The sequence below is a fragment of the Vespula pensylvanica genome, chromosome 9 (assembly GCF_014466175.1).
Source record: "Vespula pensylvanica isolate Volc-1 chromosome 9, ASM1446617v1, whole genome shotgun sequence".
Lineage (NCBI taxonomy): Eukaryota > Metazoa > Arthropoda > Insecta > Hymenoptera > Vespidae > Vespula > Vespula pensylvanica.
In genome coordinates, this window is record NC_057693.1 from 6389156 (window position 1) to 6406830 (window position 17675).

The window sequence follows — 17675 nt, forward strand, 5'->3', positions numbered from 1 at the left end:
ACTAAAATAAAAAAGAAGAAATAAAGGTACAAAGTTGAGAGATATATATGTAGATAAAGATGATCTGTCTAACCACATAATACAATTTTTATATAATATACATCCTAACGTTATTATAATTCTATAACATACATCGTAATACAATTTTTATATAATGTAACATTATAATTTATCAACAAATATGTTTCATTATATTAATAAATATTTTTACAAATATAAATATATATTATAAAATAACGAAATATGCCGCCGAACATTATGGGTGCGTATATACCTATGTATAATACGTACGTACGTACGTACGGTCACGACATCGCGGCAAATGTCCCGATGACGCACGATCTAATATATGACAATGGCTCGCGAACAATTGCTTTTCGTCTAGCGTGTTCCAAGCGTTGTCAGCGTACCGTTTGCATATTTCAAACACCGCTGTTGGCGTGGTTACGCGGCTCGTTGTCTGTCGCAGAACGCGACACGCATACCTTTTACCCTCTCACAATTTTCCGCGCGTTCTACTACCCTCCTTGATGTTTCCTTTATTTTTTTTTTTATTTTTCTATACTCTTCCTTTTTTCCTATTCTCTTATTTCCTTTCTTCTTTGTCGTTATCATCCCTCCGCGTAATTTTCCTCGCGTTATACTTTTCTTTTCTTTTTCTCTTATCTATTTTTTTTTCTTGCTTCTTTCTTTGTTCTTTCTCTTCCTTATCTCTCCTTTTTCTTTTTCTTCTTTTTATTCTTCTTCATCATCATCATCATCATCATCATCATCATCATCATCATCATCATATTCGAGTATGACGATTTTGTTTTATGCTCGCTGAGCGACAAATTTACTCCGTCGCTTTCTCTCTCTTTTTTTTCTTTTTCTTTCTCCACTCTCTCTCTCTCTCTCTCTTTCTTCTATTTTTCTTTTTTTTTCGAAAATGAAGAAAGCACGAACGGATCCCGCTTATTAGAAAATTCTTCACATTTTCGCACAGAACACTCTCGTTTTGCTTTTGGGTGTGAGGTCGCGTCTTGTGCGAGAAAAAAAAAATTATAGGAGACGAAGAAAAGAGAAAAGGAAAAAATTGAAAAAAAAAAAAAAAAAAAAGAAAGTGTGTGTGTGTGTGTCGTACGAAACGATTCGTGCCATTTTTCCTTAATTAATTTGAAAAGGGAAGGAGGAACTCCGCTCGACTTATTCGAACTATCTGACACACACACACACACACACACACACATATCCACACAGTAACGCCTATATATACATATATAAGTATAGACAGCTTACCTAGAAAGAGAAAGACAAAGAGAAAAAAAAGACAAAAAAAGAGAGAGAACAATAGTTGTCGGCCAGTCGGCGGTCTATTGAAATTCGTTATTGGCAAGAGGTGCTACCGAGCACCCAGACCCACCCCCTCCTCCTCTTACACCCCTTCCCGATTCTCCGATCCCACCTCCCAATACCTTTTTTTTTCCCTCTTTTCATTATTTTCACGGCTGAACTCGAATAGCGAAACGGCACCCATTTCGAAATGACCCACCTTCGAACGGATATTGACCCGATCCGGCCGACATATCGCTCTCATTGTTCACCTTGCTAGCCATTCAAATTCTCTCTGGCCTTACTCTCACAAAGGCTAATTTACGTGTGCCACGTTATTGTCTCCAGTTGTACAGTGTCAAGTCTTATTGAGAGAGAGACAGATTGAGAGAGAGACAGATAGAGAGAGAGAGAGAGAGAGATAGAGATAAATACAAAGATAGAGAGAGAGAGAGAGAGAGAGAGAGAGAGAGAGAGAAAGAAACGGACCTCAATTGTGACCAAAAATACACAGAGTTGAAAAAGCAAACGACGAAAATCCGTACCGATTTTTTTTTCTATTTCTTTGCCATTTTCTTTTTTTTCTTTTTTCTTTTTCTTTTTTTTTTTTTTTTTTTTTTTTTTTATACAAGAGAATTTGAAATGAGTGTAATTATTAGAAGGAGAAAAAAATAATTCGATTTCTTTTTTCCCTTCTTTTCTACATTTTATTTACGTATGTACATACATACGTGCATTCATGGATACACACACACATATATATCTTTTATCTCTTTCTTTCAAATAGAATTTTAACTACGATCACCATTCACAGATTCTCCCACATCCTCCTACGAATTTATCTTTCACGAAAATGGTACCGTTCGATTTCCTCTCGAAATTTAACATTGTTCGGGGAAGATCGTTATACACGTTCTCGAGGACAGAGAATCGTTTGCAAATTTGGAAATAATCAGGATAGAAAGAGAAAGAGAAAGATGAGAGAGAGAGAGAGAGAGAGAGAGAGAGAAAAGTGATTAAAATTTACACGCTCGACGTATTCGACAACGTCAGCGAATTATAATGTAATGCATAGCGAGCCGACCGATATTATACGAGAAACGTGCATTAGCGAGAGATAGATAACGATAGCAATATTCTCCTATGTTAGAAAAAGAGAGAGAGAGAGAAAGAGAGAGAGAGAGAGAGAGAGAGAGAGAGAGAGATGAAATGAGACTATCGAGCAGAATTTCTGCTCCAATGTTGCGTAATAGATATTTGATTGAATTAACGTTATAAACGATTAAAATTATGAAATATTTCGTTATATTAATTGGTACTTCTCCAACAATATTAAATTCTTTCTATCTATTTATTTATCGACATTAATTCGCTTAGGATATAGAATTTCGCGAATAATTTCTTTGTTATTTATCGATCAATTGAATTAACGATAAACGACAACGAGGTTAGCCAGAGTTATCATTTTATATAGATAGGTATTATTAGAATGACGTTTCGTCTATCCATCTAAGTAATTTCGTTCGAATTGATTTTCTCGACCGGTGGTGTATTACGAATGAAATACGACAAGACGATTCGCGATGATTTATGGATGCCAGTGTTATGTGACGATGTGACGACACGTCCTAGGTCAATTACACCATAGAGATAAGGGCGTGAATCATTGAATCGTTTTTCTTATAGACACACCCCGTGAATCATCATATGTATATACATATATCATCGTATGATCACAGTAAAGAATGATTTACAAATTAATTTATAACATTATATTATGTTTCTAAAAGTTTTTAAATGAACGCTAGCGTCTCGTCGAACTATGGAAACACGTAAAGAGATTTAAAAACGTAGAAACAGAAAATTTTTTACGACGATTTTCAATAGCCAGTAGTAATTATTATATCTACGTACTACGTAAGTACTTATTTACTACTATTCGACTTTGTTTTAAACGACGACGACTTCGTTAGTCGCAGGTTGCCGGTTGTCGACTCTTTACGTTTTTTTTTTCTCTTCTTTTTGTTTTGTTTTGTTTTTTTCATTTTCTGTTCCTTTCTTTTTTTCCACCTAGCCTCCCTCCTCCCACTCTCCTCGTAGTCCTCCTCTTTAATCGCCATTAGCGCGCACTCGCTACTTACTTCTTTTCGCCCGCGTTAAACATTTCGTTTATTATAATAACGAAGCGAGAAAAGTTAACGTGTCGCAATAGCATCGTCGTGTATACAGAGACCGAATTTATTACCATAATTCGCATTAGACGCGCAGGCTGAGGACCTCGCATGAGATTGAAAACCTGGTTTGGTATATTTGATAAGAAAAAAAAAAAACAAAACAAAACAAAAAAAGGATAAAAAGGATAAAGAACGTGCATGAATCTGATTAAAAGTAAAAAAACTGAAATAGAATTGTCCCTTTGGAGATCTCATAATACGAAGATATTTAATACGGTCCTGTTCGTATTAAATAGTAATAAAAAAGAGTTTCCCGGGGAAAATTAAAAAGAACGAATACAAAGAAAAAGATTTGAAAGAAGGAAAGATAAAAAGAAAGAGAGAGGCTCGATAAACGTAAAGATTTGCATTTAAAGTTAATTACAACTTTTCATTCTTTCTTTCTTTCTTTTTCTTCTGTGTGTTATTTTTTATTTCTTTTTTATTCGTCCTTCCTTTTCATCCTGTAATCTTTACTCGTACTTCTCTATAATGTCAACATTCTGAGATATTCTGAAAAAAATATCCCGTGGTAATGGTCAGTAAGCTTTGGATGGAAAATTAGGAAAAAAAAAATAAAAGGAGAGAGTGAGACAGAGACAGAGACAGACAGAGACAGACAAAGAGAGAGAGAGAGAGAGAGAGAGAGAGAGAGAGGGAGAGAGAGAGAGAGAGAGAGAGGAAGGAAATAGGAAAAAAAAAGAGAAAGAAAGAAAAAATAGACAGAAAATAGAAAAGCTCGTTAAGCGTCGAGGAGTACTAGCTAGCTAGAAGATAGATATATAGATATACGCGTGCTTAACGAGGAAAAGTGACTGAACACACTTGGTCGAAGCTATTATGTTAATTTCAGCCGTCTCCTCGTCGAGGAAAATAGAGATAGAGATAGAGATAGAGATAGAGATAGAGATAGAGATAGAGAAAAAAAGAGAGAGAAAGAGAAAGAGAGAGAGAGAGAGAGAGAGAGAGACAAAACTATCGCGATTTTCCATGAATGAGATATTCTCGTAATTATATATAACTAAAGTAGTGATAGTATAACGTTTCAAGTTACATATTATATAGATAGACATTAACATATCTCTCCTTTTTAATCGTACTCCCTTTAAGGTATTTTTACAAGAAAATTTCAACGGACAGAAAGAGAGAGAGAGAGAGAGAGAGAGAGAGAGAGAGAGAGAGAGAGAGAGAGAGAGAGAAACTTTTCGTTTTTCAACAATCGCCAAACATTTACCACGATTTATCCTCATTTTATGTTCGCTCATATCGTTTCCTTTTCGAAAGAGAGGGAACCAGCAAATCCTATTGTTCTAAGCATCCGATGACATTAGAAAGCAATTGGGTCGACGTCACGATAGTGATATCTGCGTTTCTCTCTTTCTCTTTGTTCTCTCTCTCTCTCTCTCTCTCTCTCTCTCTCACTCTCTCTCGCCGCGTCGCATCGGGTCGCATGAATACGCGATTGAACTATGACACTCTCATTGCTCCTCTCGTTACATAAAAGAAAGATCATTTGATAAGAACTTTGAGGATTAAACGACGGAGATTTAGTTATTAAAATTAATCGATTCATTTTTTTTCTTTTTTTTTTTTTGTATTACTTAATCTTTCTCTTTCTTTCTATTTTTTTGTAGAAGAAATATATATATATGTGTGTGTGTGTGTGTGTGTGTGTGTGTGTGTGTGTGTGTGTGTGTACATGTATATAATAACAAAAAATGATAAGAGAAATTATAAGATACGATAGTCCGTGATGAAAGTTGCATTAGAAATATAAATGCTCGAGGAGTTGAAATATAGAGAAAAAAAGAAAGAAAGAAAGAAGGATCATTTGATAAGAACATTTAGTTATTAATTAATCAATTTATTCCTTTTCTTTATCTTTTTCTTTCTTTGTAGAAAAAAAAGAAATATATATATATATATATACATGAAAAGAAATAAGATGATAAAAGAAAGATAAGCTGTGCTTCTTCAAAATGAATCTCGCATTAGAAATACAAAGACTCGAGGGATTGAAGAATAGAGAAAGAAAAATAGAAAGAAAGAAACAAAGAAAGAGAAAAGATCATTTGATAAGAACTCGAAGATTTAACGATGGAGATTTAGTTATCAATTAATTCATTCATTTCTCTCTCTCTCTCTCCATCTTTTTCTCCTCAGAAAAAAAAAAAAAATATATATATATATATATAAGATAAAAGGATAAAAGATGATTCGATTTCCACGTAAAATCTTGCATTAGAAATACGCGAAGCCTCGAGGGCTACCGAAGATGAAAAAGATGGAAAGATAGAGGAAAAGAAAGAATGAAAGAAAGAGAATACTCTCTTACAATTTGGAATTCATAAAAGAATATAATACCTAACGCCGCCTACGCTTTACGCGGTACGTAATTTACTTTTTTACGCGGTTTCCTCTCTTCTCTTCTCTCCTCTCCTCTTCATCTCTCTTCTTCTCTTTCACGAACGAAATTTCGTACTCTATATCTCTGCATTTATGAATTTGAAATAGATTCTCGTTGGTGCATAATTAATCGAATCCATGGAGGTAGGTTTCCATAAGATTTTTCTTAATTCTTTCCTTCGGTTCTTTCTTTTTTTTTTTTTTTTTTTTTTTTTTTTTACTTCACTTTGGTTGTTTTGTTTTCGATTATTCAACATTAACGCGTTGTCTTTTAATTAACGTTATAAACTATATCGTAACTTTTTTAACTCCTTGACATTTTCTTGACATTACCAAGAAATCGATATTCCATAAAGTGCTCTCAAATAATGAACGCGTTTTATCAAATTTTTCTCCAAGAATGTTTTTACATTTTTCTTTTCTTTTTTTTCTTGTTTTTTCTTTTTTCTTTCTTTTTTTTTTTTTTTCTTTATGGAACACATTCTATCAGAATTTATACAATCGATTAGGTGATACATAAAATGAACATCGCATTGTCCTATTTTTCAAGGCCTTGCAATGTTTGTTGGTTCGTTTGTTTGTTTTTTACTTTTTCTTCTTCTTCTTCTTCTTCTTCTTCTTTCTTTTTTCTTTTTCTTTTTTTTCTGCTTCTCTTTCTTGTTATATCCTTGAAAATGACAAATCGTTTCTACTGCGGCTGGATAATGGATAATGGATAATGGATGACATAAGAAACGTTAAGTAAACCTTAACAAAATTTGCATAACTATCTACCACCGGTTTTCATATATAAATTTTTTAATTTTATCCATATTGCTACGTTAATATACGTTCGAGAAAAAATTTATTAAAAAAATTTCATTTATATCGACCATGGAAAGTAACCATGGAAATGTTTTGTAGTTTCGTAGTTATAATTATTTCTTTTCTTTTTCTTTCTTTTCTTTTTTTTTTTTTTGATCGATGACATTCAATATTTTATATCTAAATAAAAAAATAAATCTCATACCTTAGTATTGTTTTATTGAAAAAGAAAAAAAGAAAGAAAGAAAGAAAGAAAAAGCGTTTGATTAATTATTCGTGATCTAAATAAATAATAAAGCTATAGTATTTTTTTATTCTAACACTTTGAATATTTTTTATATCTATTATAAATAACACTATAAAGTATTTCGTTGAATGAAACATTTCTTTTGGTATTTAATATTTATACAATACTTATCGTCCCGATCGTGTTTAAATTTTCTCTTACGATATGATTCTTTTGAAATTGTCTCTCTCTCTCTCTTTTTTTTTTTTTTTTACTAATTATTATATTGTTATATGTATATTCGTGCAATTAAAACAAGCCGGATGGAAATTTTATCGCATGAAGAAATTCTTAACCGCTCGACTCCGATTAATCTTCGTTGAAATTATATATCCAAAGGGAGAAATTAGAAGATGGGAGTTGGGTTGAAGTGCGATGGATGGTGGATGGATAGTGGGTGGGTTTCGCGTTTATACATCAGAAATTTCTTGAAACCGAAGTTATACGCTTGAGCAAACGTAGGGTGCTTCACGACGGCGAGAAGGCGACCTCGATTATTAGCCACTCGCTTTGATACCGCGTCAAGCCGATTTCCACTCCGCAACCTAGGTTGCGGTTCACTCGAGATTAGTTCGCCCGATCTCTCTATGTATCTCGTACGATGACACGAGATTATACTAGAAACTGGTATATGTATGTGTATGTCTGTGTTTTATGTGTGTGAGTGTATGTATAAGTATATACATAAGTACATACATACATGTGTATATGCGTATATGTGCGTACTTGTGTGTCTATATATGTATATGTATATGTATATGTATATGTATATGTATATGTATATGTATTTTCATATCACGCACGATTAATATCACTTCAACATGATTTATAGTATTATGCTTCTCTTGTGATCGAAATTTCACATTGGTCAAGAGGAAAAAAAGAAAAGACAAAAAAAAAAAAAAGAAGAGAAAAAAAAGAAAAGAGAAGCACATTTTTATAGAATTAATATTTACACCGATGTAATAAATATTTGTTTGTTTGTTTATTCTTTTATTTATTTTTGACGATTCGCGGAATTTTTTCTCTTTCAAATGTCTTCTTCTTTCTCTTTTTCTTATTTTATGAGATATTTCTTATTCGTTAATCTCATTTACATGTAGATCTACATTCGTTGGATGTAACCAACGCAATATACCATTTTTCTCAAATCTATTATAATTTGATCTCAAGGATGACTAACCAACAACGCCAAACACTCGTCCCAATTTCGTTGGAATCGTGTAAAGCTCGAGTTGAGCTTTACGGTATCTCGTCAAAATTACCAGAATTATTATCGTCTTGGCATAGTCGGCCCTGACCCCCTTTGCCACTAAGAAGATATTCGTATCTTGGGTTAGGCTATTCACGAGGTGTACATTAACGTGCGTTATTAACTTAGACGATCGTGTGGTATAGCCAAAGGAGAGATACTGTTAAATATAGTGATATATATATATATATATATATATATATATATATATATAGAGAGAGAGAGAGAGAGAGAGAGAGAGTTCAATAGTTCTCTGGAATGTTATTAAATTATCCTAATTTCGATCGAGACCTTTACGTAATGATAAAATACGGTTCATCGAATTATTACAAACTCGTTTATATTTTCGTACGTATATATACATATATTCTTTATTTCTTTTTCCTTAATATAGAAATGTAAATTAACAAAATCGTTTATTTATTTATTTTCATATATTAATATAAAACAGTAACGAGGAAACGAAGAACGAACATTTTCTTTTTCGAGAGTCTGCGAAACAACAGAAAAAAGAAAGAGTAAAAGAAAAAGGAGAAAATAAAATTTTCTCTAAAGATCAAGCTGTGTAAAAGCTTGTTTTGCTTAAATTAAAAGAACAAAAAAAAGAAATAAATAAAAAAAGAAGAGAGAAAAGAAGGAAAAGTTCTCTCTCTTAAAATCGAGCTACGAGCAGCTGCATTTTAAGCTGTGAGAAAAAGAGAGAAAAAAGGAAAAGAAAAAAAAGAAAAAAGAAAAAGAAAGGTATAATACACCCGTACGTGAATCGAATTTTTGTACGATTTAATTAGAATTCAAATTTCGCTCTTCCTTCTTCCTTTTCTCTTCTTTTTCTCCTTCTTCTTCTTCTTATTCGAGAGAGAGAGAGAGAGAGAGAGAGAGAGAGAGAGAGAGAGAGAGAGAGAGAGAGAGAAGAAATATGTAACGATTATTTCTTGTTACTATCAAGAAAATTCGAATTTTTGCACGATTTAATTAGAATAAAAATTTCACGCTTCTCTCATTCTTTTCCTTTCTTTTCTTTTTTTTTTCCTTCTCAAGAGAAATAATATATAAAACAATCATTTCTCGTTACCATCGTGAAAAATCGAATTTTTGCACGATTTCATTAAAATAAAAATTTCGCGTTTCTCCCTATTCTTTTCCTTCTTCTTTTTATTTTTTCGACAGAGAAAAGAAATAGGTAACGATCATTTCTTGTTACTATCACGAAAATCGACAACGATTGCTACAGAAATAAAAAGAGAGCAATCAAAAGAGAAAGAGAGAGAGAGAGAGAGAGAGAGAGAGAGAGAGAGAGAGAGAGAGAGAGAGAGAGAGAGAAAGAAAGAAAGAAATAGTGAGTGGGTTGGTCATGAATTAGCCACCGAGGAGGAAATAACGTGTCCGTACGGTAGAACACAGAAGCGAGTCCGGACGTCCGCTCGGCTATTTCATCGACGTTCAGTCCGATAACAACCTTCCACGGAATTACCTCGGTCGTTCGAACGTCGTGGCACGATGTGATCACGCTAGTAGAGAGGCAAGGTGGGAAGGAAAGGGTCTCTTACCGAACGTATCCTTTATTCTACCCTTCAGTCCGCAACGACCGGATCCAGTAGCGTTCTGTCTATGACATGGATGATTCGAGAAATGTCGGAAAAATAAATCTTCGTGTTTCTCTCTTTCTACACGCGTAGTTACATGTGTAATACGTATCTGTACAGCTGTCTTATATATATATAGATAAAGAAAGAAAGAGGATACGTTTATGTTTCAAGTCGAATTAGAAAAGAAATATTCGATGCAAATGAAAAGAAAATTATTCGTAGAATAGTTCATCGTACTCATGTAGCGTGTCTCACGATTTTTCTTTATCAAGTTAATATACGAGTTTCAACTTCCTTCTCCCTCCTTCCTCTCTCTCCCTTTCTCTCTTTCTTCTTCTTATTCTTATTCCATTTTCGTTAGGACACAGAGAAATTGTCGACACGCGACGGCCATTTTGGAAACGAGTTTCTTTCACGACGTGGTACCTTCCTTCTCTCTTTCTCTCTCTTTCTTTCTCTAACCATATATACAGATCAGTGGAGAGGCGCGGCCAATGTTCCCTTCCATAAATTTCGTGTTGGGCAACGCCACACCATTCCCCACCTCCCTCCCACCATACCTCTTCAAGATCGTACCGATATCCCCAAGTAGTCCTGGCTTACGGTGCACCGATGCGGTTCGGCTAACGACGAATAGCCTTGGCAATGCGGCCTCCAGAGTACCGACGTTTCAGTTACCTCAGGTATCGCTCTGATATATGTATCTATGTATCTATGTATGTACAGGTACCTATATGCATCTATACATACATAGATACATACATACATACGTATACGTACGTAGGTATATATGTATATATACGTATGCGTGAGTGCGTACATGTGTGCGTCCGACTAAAGAGCAGGTGTTGCAATTTAGCCAACGTTTAGATTATTGCATAGAACTGTTTAGACGTCTCTTGATAATAAGATTGAATTTATTATATATACGTGTGTGTGTGTGTGTGTGTGTGTGTGTGTGTGTGAAGTTATTTACTTCATTTCTTTAGATTTCTACAATTTTATAATAAATTCAAATAAATGAATATAACAGTATAGCCATTTAAATGAATATTTAACACTGCGATTTCTTTCTCAATCAGTCTACGAATTCACAATAGAGTTATATATTATTTCTTTACCATTTCACAGGATCGGGCATTTTCATCCCTTTTATTTTCCCTTTTTTTTTTTTTTTGCCTCTCCTCTTTCGCGCTCTTGCTTTTATTTTCATTTTTTTCTTTCTCCCTTTTTCTTTTTTTTTTTTTATTTTGTTTATTTATTTACACTCAACTAGAAACGAAATCGCACTCGGATTACGCGAGACTGTATGATACGGCGAGTTCGATATTAACTGAAATTCGTGCTAGACCATTTATATCTAGCCGATGTGCACTCATACATATATATATATATATATATATATATGCATAGCTATGTAAAACGCACGTACATGAATGTAGTAATACTGAATTTATCGCATTTTACGAGTCAATTGAGAGTCAGGCTCACGAATTTCATTCTGAAAATATATTCACTATATAGTAGAACATAGATATGTATGTATACATACATACATACATACATACATACATATATATATATATATATATATCTAGGCTCGTCGAATAATGAAAAATTCTTACTACTACTACTACTACTACTACTACTACTACTACTACTATTACAACTAATAGATCTACTACTAAAAAATCGTATTCGTGTTGAGAAACTCAAGAACGGGATCGCATTGAGAACGTTCAAGATGCTTGATAACAGAGTTCACTGATCGAAAATTACTACGGAACGATCTCTTTCTCTCTCTCTCTTTCTCTCTCTGTAAAAAAAAAGAAAGAAGTGAAAGAAAGAGAAAGATAGAAGATGGACTGCGCACGGGAAGGGTTAGGCAAAGGGCATCAATTATCTTCGTTCTTAGAGAAGGGGGCGTTATCTTCCGTTCGTTCGTTCATTAGCATTCAATTGCTCCTTACTTGCACCTTTGTACCCGCCTTTTCTTCGTATCTCTCTCTCTCTCTTTTTCTCTCTTACCCTTTTTCTCTTGGGGAAATCGAGACGAGATAACGTTTCGACAAAATTAAAAATAACGAATCGTTCTCGTCGACAAAGTATGAGATGAGTTCAAACCCGTTTAAAATTCGCTCTACGCGGCGAAAGTTCGTGCAAACAAATCGATGAAAAATCGATAATTGGGAGGAGAAAAATAAAAAAAGAAGAAAAAAAAAAAGAAACAAATACATAATCCTTTCGATATCCATTGACCTCAAAAGATTCGCAATTCGGTCGAACCCTTACGTACGTACGTACGTAAATATCTACGTAGGTATGTATGTATTATACGAGGAGAACCTCTTGTCGAACTTGATAAAAGCTCTTGTTGCGTATCGATCCGACTGATATGCATTTTGATTACACGTATTCTATAGAAAAAAAGAGAGAGGGAGAGAGAGAGAGAGAGAGAGAGAGAGAGAGAGAGAGAGAGAGAGAGAAAGAGATATATGTTTCTAAAGAAAAACAAAGAAAAAATGATCTACCCTTCTCCTTTCATTCGACTTTTATCGTGCGAATCGAAACTCGCGTGACTTGGTACATCAATGAACGCGAAAGCTATTCTCTTGTGTGATTCTTTCCCTTCTCTTTCACCCCTCCATCATACCCACCCCCACCCCTATCTTCTCTCAACAACTATGAAGTAAATGCCTTCTTCTTTCTTAAGGAAAAAAGAGGAAGAAGAAAAAAAAAAAGAAAGAAGAAATCAAATGCGCTAGTTCGAATAGTCTGCAAGTTAACTTTCGTTCTCTCTTTCTCTTTCCTTCTTTCTCTTTTTTTCTCCTTTTTCTTTTTTTTTTTTTTTCTTTTTCACCTTCCAACGAAAAGAAAATCTTTCGTCTCCTTCTCGTTTCTTAAGTTCTCTTTCTTTCTCTCTCTCTCTCTCTCTCTCTCTCTTTTCTTTTTCCCTGTTTTTTTTTTAACGAAATAAATAAAAGCTCGACGAGAGAATCGATGCTTCGAAATACGTACGTACTGTTTTCTTTCTTTTTTTTTACTTTCTCCCTTCCCCTATTTCGTTTTTCTCTTTGTCTCTTTCTCTCTCTCTCTCTCTCTTTCTCTCTCTCTTTCTTTCGCGATCTAGATCTCGATCTCTCTTTCATTCTCTTTTCTTTTTCTCTCTTTAAGTTATTCGCAAGAAAGAAAAAGAAATATTTCGGCTACATTTCGACGTCGTATATCAGGAGCAGCTGCCGACGAGTTTTTCTCGAACGAATCGGTGACGAGGACACGATTTATGTACCCCCTTTCACCCCCTTTTCCCCCTCTTTCGACTCCTCTCATTCCTTTCTTTCTCTCATTTTCCAGCTCGTTGCAAGCTTTATTCCTGCAAAATCAAGAGATAGATAGAGACAGCTAAAGAGAGTGAAAGAGAGAGAGAGAGAGAGAGAGAGAGAGAGAGAGAGAGAGAGAGAGAGAGAGAGAGAGAGAGAGAGAGAGAGAACGCACGAAATTCACAGTGCAGTTTCGAAACCAAAACGCGCTTAACGCTCAAATGGGAATTATGCAAATCGTTTTACCACATTCATATTCACCCAACCATTTGTATTTCAATTTTATTTCAGTTTCTATTTTTTTCTTTCTCCTTTTCTTTTCTGTTTTTTTCTTCTTTTTTTCTTTTTGTTTCCTTATCAACACCTTTCTTCTACAATTTTTCCTTCGACAAACAGTTTGAAAAGTTTCATCTCTCAATGATGTAATTTCGTTAGTATATACACGTAAGTATTTGTACGTGTGTACATAGTATGTACATATGTATGTGAGAACACGTATATACCCACATACATACATACATACCATACGTACATATATATATATATGTGTGTGTGTGTGTGTGTGTGTTAGAAATTGAGTCGTTCGAGAACATACGAATTAGACCGATAAATTTCGAAAGGATGCGATAAACGAAAAGAGTGTAAAAACCATTGGTAAAATTATTAGAAGATTTCGTAACTCATTTAATATCATCCGTTCACGTCTATTATTTTTCTCTATTAAAGATGATACATACATACATACATACATGTATACATACATATATATATATATATATGTATATATATTCTTATATATGTAGAGATGTGTCTAACCATGTAAGTATCTAAGTACCTACTACTTACATACACAGTGTGGAAAGAGCAAGGACGCACCAAAACTGAAACATCATGGTTGACCCTATCCCGAATAAACGGGTCAATAAGTGAGACGAGCAAGCAAGCGAGCGAACGAACAAGCAAGCGAGCTAGCTAGCTAGCTAGCTAGCGAGCGAGCGAATGAGCGAGTGAGCGACCCACTTTGAAATAAGGCGATCCGTTCTCTCACGATCAATAATACATAGATTCTTGACTTAGAAAAGGAACGACGTCAGCGGTATAAAAGAAAAAGAAGAGTCTCGATCTTAACGCTGATCTTTCATATTTTCTACGTGCCAAAACTTATGAAAAACATACACACACATATATACACACGTATTCATAAACGTGCTTGAGAGTGGAACAAGTTAGTTGTATATTTTTAAAAAAGAAAATATACAATACTTTATATCCGGACCAGGATTCTGGATTCGCTGTGGTCATAGCAAAAAGATGACATTTTCGTTTGATCTATTATATATACACATACATATGTGTGTGTGTGTGTGTGTGTGTGTGTGTGTATATCGAGGCTCTCGTAGAATGTTGTTCGTCGTTTTGTCTGTTCGTTGCAGTCATGACGTCACGTTTTGGTAATCCACAGTTTCATTTGTCTACGGTGCACGTTTGGTTGGTTAGAATATTTCGTTTTCATCTAGGTACATACATTGTATACGATAGTCAGAAACAGAGAGAAAGAGAGAGAGAGAGAGAGATTACCTTGACAATAATTTATAGTCTAGTAATCTAAACCTAGTGGAAGCCACAAACGGCTCTCTTATTATCTCATAAAGTTTCCTCACAACTTCCACGTATTTAAGTACTTACGTATTGTATCTAGTTTAAGTTTTGCATTAGAAATATACACATACAATCTACGTAATAATACCTAAGGACACGTTATTACATTCCGATACTTCCTTGCTTTATCATTCAGTCCGATAATATTCCCATAGTAAATACCTACGAGTAGTTCAAGTTCATTTAAAAAGTTTCTATGGAAAATTTATAAGAAAGAATAATGGTTGGTTAGGAAAAAGAGGGTAGGAGTAGGGGTAGGGGGAGGAATACGATTCGATTCAATCCTGTATATTAGATCGCGATAACTATATCTTACTATCAATCTTGATCGATCAGAATGATCGATATATATATATATATATTTTTCCTTTTTTCTTTATTCTTCTTAAAAATAAAAAATAAAAAAAAAAAAAAAACAACAACAAGAAAAAAAAAATTCAATTTTAACACCGACAACGGACCACGCTTGGGATACGCTCTTAAACTGTTAGCCGAAAGTTTGTCTTAAGTAAAGTTTGTCTGTCTTCGGTAAGGATAAACTTTCCGTTTAGAGTAGAGAAAAGCTTTTCTTTAAAGCAAGACCGTGCACTCGCTTATTCGCTCGTTCGTTCGTTCGTTCGCTCACTCGCTCGCTTGCGCACGCGCAACGAGCAATTTTCGTCACGTGAAGTGTTCCCTTTCGTTGTTACAAAGAGCGAGAGAGAGAGAGAGATAGATAGATAGATAGATAGAGAGAGAAAGAGAGAGCTTAAGAAAGCACAGCTTCCGGAAGCGTTATCATCTCTCTGGAAGGAGGAGAAGCACTGATGCGAAGATAATAACAGACCGTCGAAACTTCGTCGTTTAAGATCGACTCGCCGTTAATCCGAAAACGTCGAGAGAAAATCGAATTTCGAGTGTCTCCTTTCCTTCGATGTGTACGTGCACATCGTATATTTCTGTCTGTGTGTCTATGTGTGTAGCGAATGCACGTATACTCTTGTATATCCGTGTGTTTAAGATTATACGAAGCGAGTCTATCGAAGTTAGACTTCTCTTGAATGGACTCCTCTGTTGCTTTTGACGGTAACACGAACTGCAGAAACAATCGATCTTTAAAAATTGCATATTATTTTTCGACTCCCACGATTCTAATTCTTCTTTTCTTTCTTCTTTCTTTCTCTTGTTCTTGCCTTTTTTTTTCTTTTTTGTTTTGTTTTCTATAAAATAATTTGTGAAGAAAGGAGAAAAAAGAAAAGAAATAAATGAACGAATATAAAGAAGGAAAGCAATATTACAATTATTATTCGTTCATACGTTAGATATATATACGTGGTAAAGAAGACATATTCGTGATAAGAGATCTTGTTCCTATCTTTTTTCTTCTTTTTTGAAAAATTATCGGAAATAAAAAATACGTTCGAAGAAACAAATATTTATTTATTTATTTATTTAAATAAATAAATAAATAAATAAATAAATAAATATATTTATTCATTCACTCTTTAAAATTCGAATGTAGGTATATCAAATTTATCATCGGCCTTTCTTATCATACCCTTGTGCACATTTTTGTTTTCTTCTTCTTCTTTTTGTCTTTTTTCTTTTTTCTGTTTTTTGTTTTTTCTCCCGTTTCATAAATACTTTTATAAGAAGCGAATTTATCTCCCAACAAAATTTACTTGCCGATAAACAGGATGTCGATATAAAAAAGTGTGTATAGCAGGCGCTAAAACGATGTTTCGAGAAGGAGTCGTCGTCGTCGTCGTCGTCGTCGTCGTCGTCGTCGTCGTCATAGGGAAGATCGATAAAATAAATGGCTCCTCTGTGGAGATAGAAAATATATGGGTATCGGCATTTGTGAAAAATACCGATGAAATAATATGATCTGAAAGATTTCGATGTCTACGATAAAGGGATGTTGCATTTCTTTTTTTATTTTTCGGTCATAAGAGCATATGCATATTGATCGCATGCGTTTTTCTCTTCTTTCAATTTTCTCTCTTTTCTTGGTCAATATATTTTTCTTCTTTATCCAAAGAATTTTCCTATCTATAATATTAAACCTATTAAACCGACTTACTTTCATCGCGATCAAAGGTATTTAGAAAAAAAAAGAAAAAAAAAAAAAAAGGAAAAAATTATTATGTAATATTATATAATGTAATAAAACTTATGTAATACTTGTTAAGTATAGTTTTATACTTAATTAATACGTTAAATTTTACACATGTGAATCGTTAACGAATCTTTTGATAATATAATAAAATAGTACTTAAAGAACACACACACACGCACGCACGCACGCACGCGCGCATATATACGCACATAAAGTGTATGATTTCAATTGATAGCAATATCGATCATAATCAATTTCTTTTTCGTATATACATATATATATATATATATATATATCGGAAATAAAAAATATATATACACGAAATATATATAAAAATGCGTTATAAAGCTTCCGTCATGTTAATAAATTTCTTGGAAAAAAAAAAAAACAACGAAATAAAATAAATGCAATATGAAGATTTTTCCTTCGTTATTGAAAAAAATAAAAAAAAAAAAAAAGAAAGAAAGAAAGAAAGAAAGAAAGAAAGCAAAGAGAAGAAACAAACAAACAAACAAAGATATCCATCTTGTCCGTATAAAAAAAAATAACACGTTTGTAAAAATTCGACATACGGTCGTACAACGTATCACATTTTACTGGACGTTCGATTTTCATTTTCCATAAAGCGACGTCAAACTTATCGATCGATCGACGAGAGAGAAAGAAAGCAAGAGAGAAAGAGATAAATAGACAGAGAGAGAGAAAGAGAGAGAGAGAGAGAGAGAGAGAGAGAGAGAGAG

The 17675-nt window shown here is 33.9% G+C and overlaps 1 protein-coding gene across 2 annotated transcripts in view; it reads right to left on the minus strand.

The window, feature by feature from the left end:
• LOC122631958 overlaps positions 1-17675 on the minus strand; it is an 82135-nt gene that overhangs the window by 4181 nt on the left and 60279 nt on the right. The gene's annotated exons all lie outside the window — the stretch shown is intronic.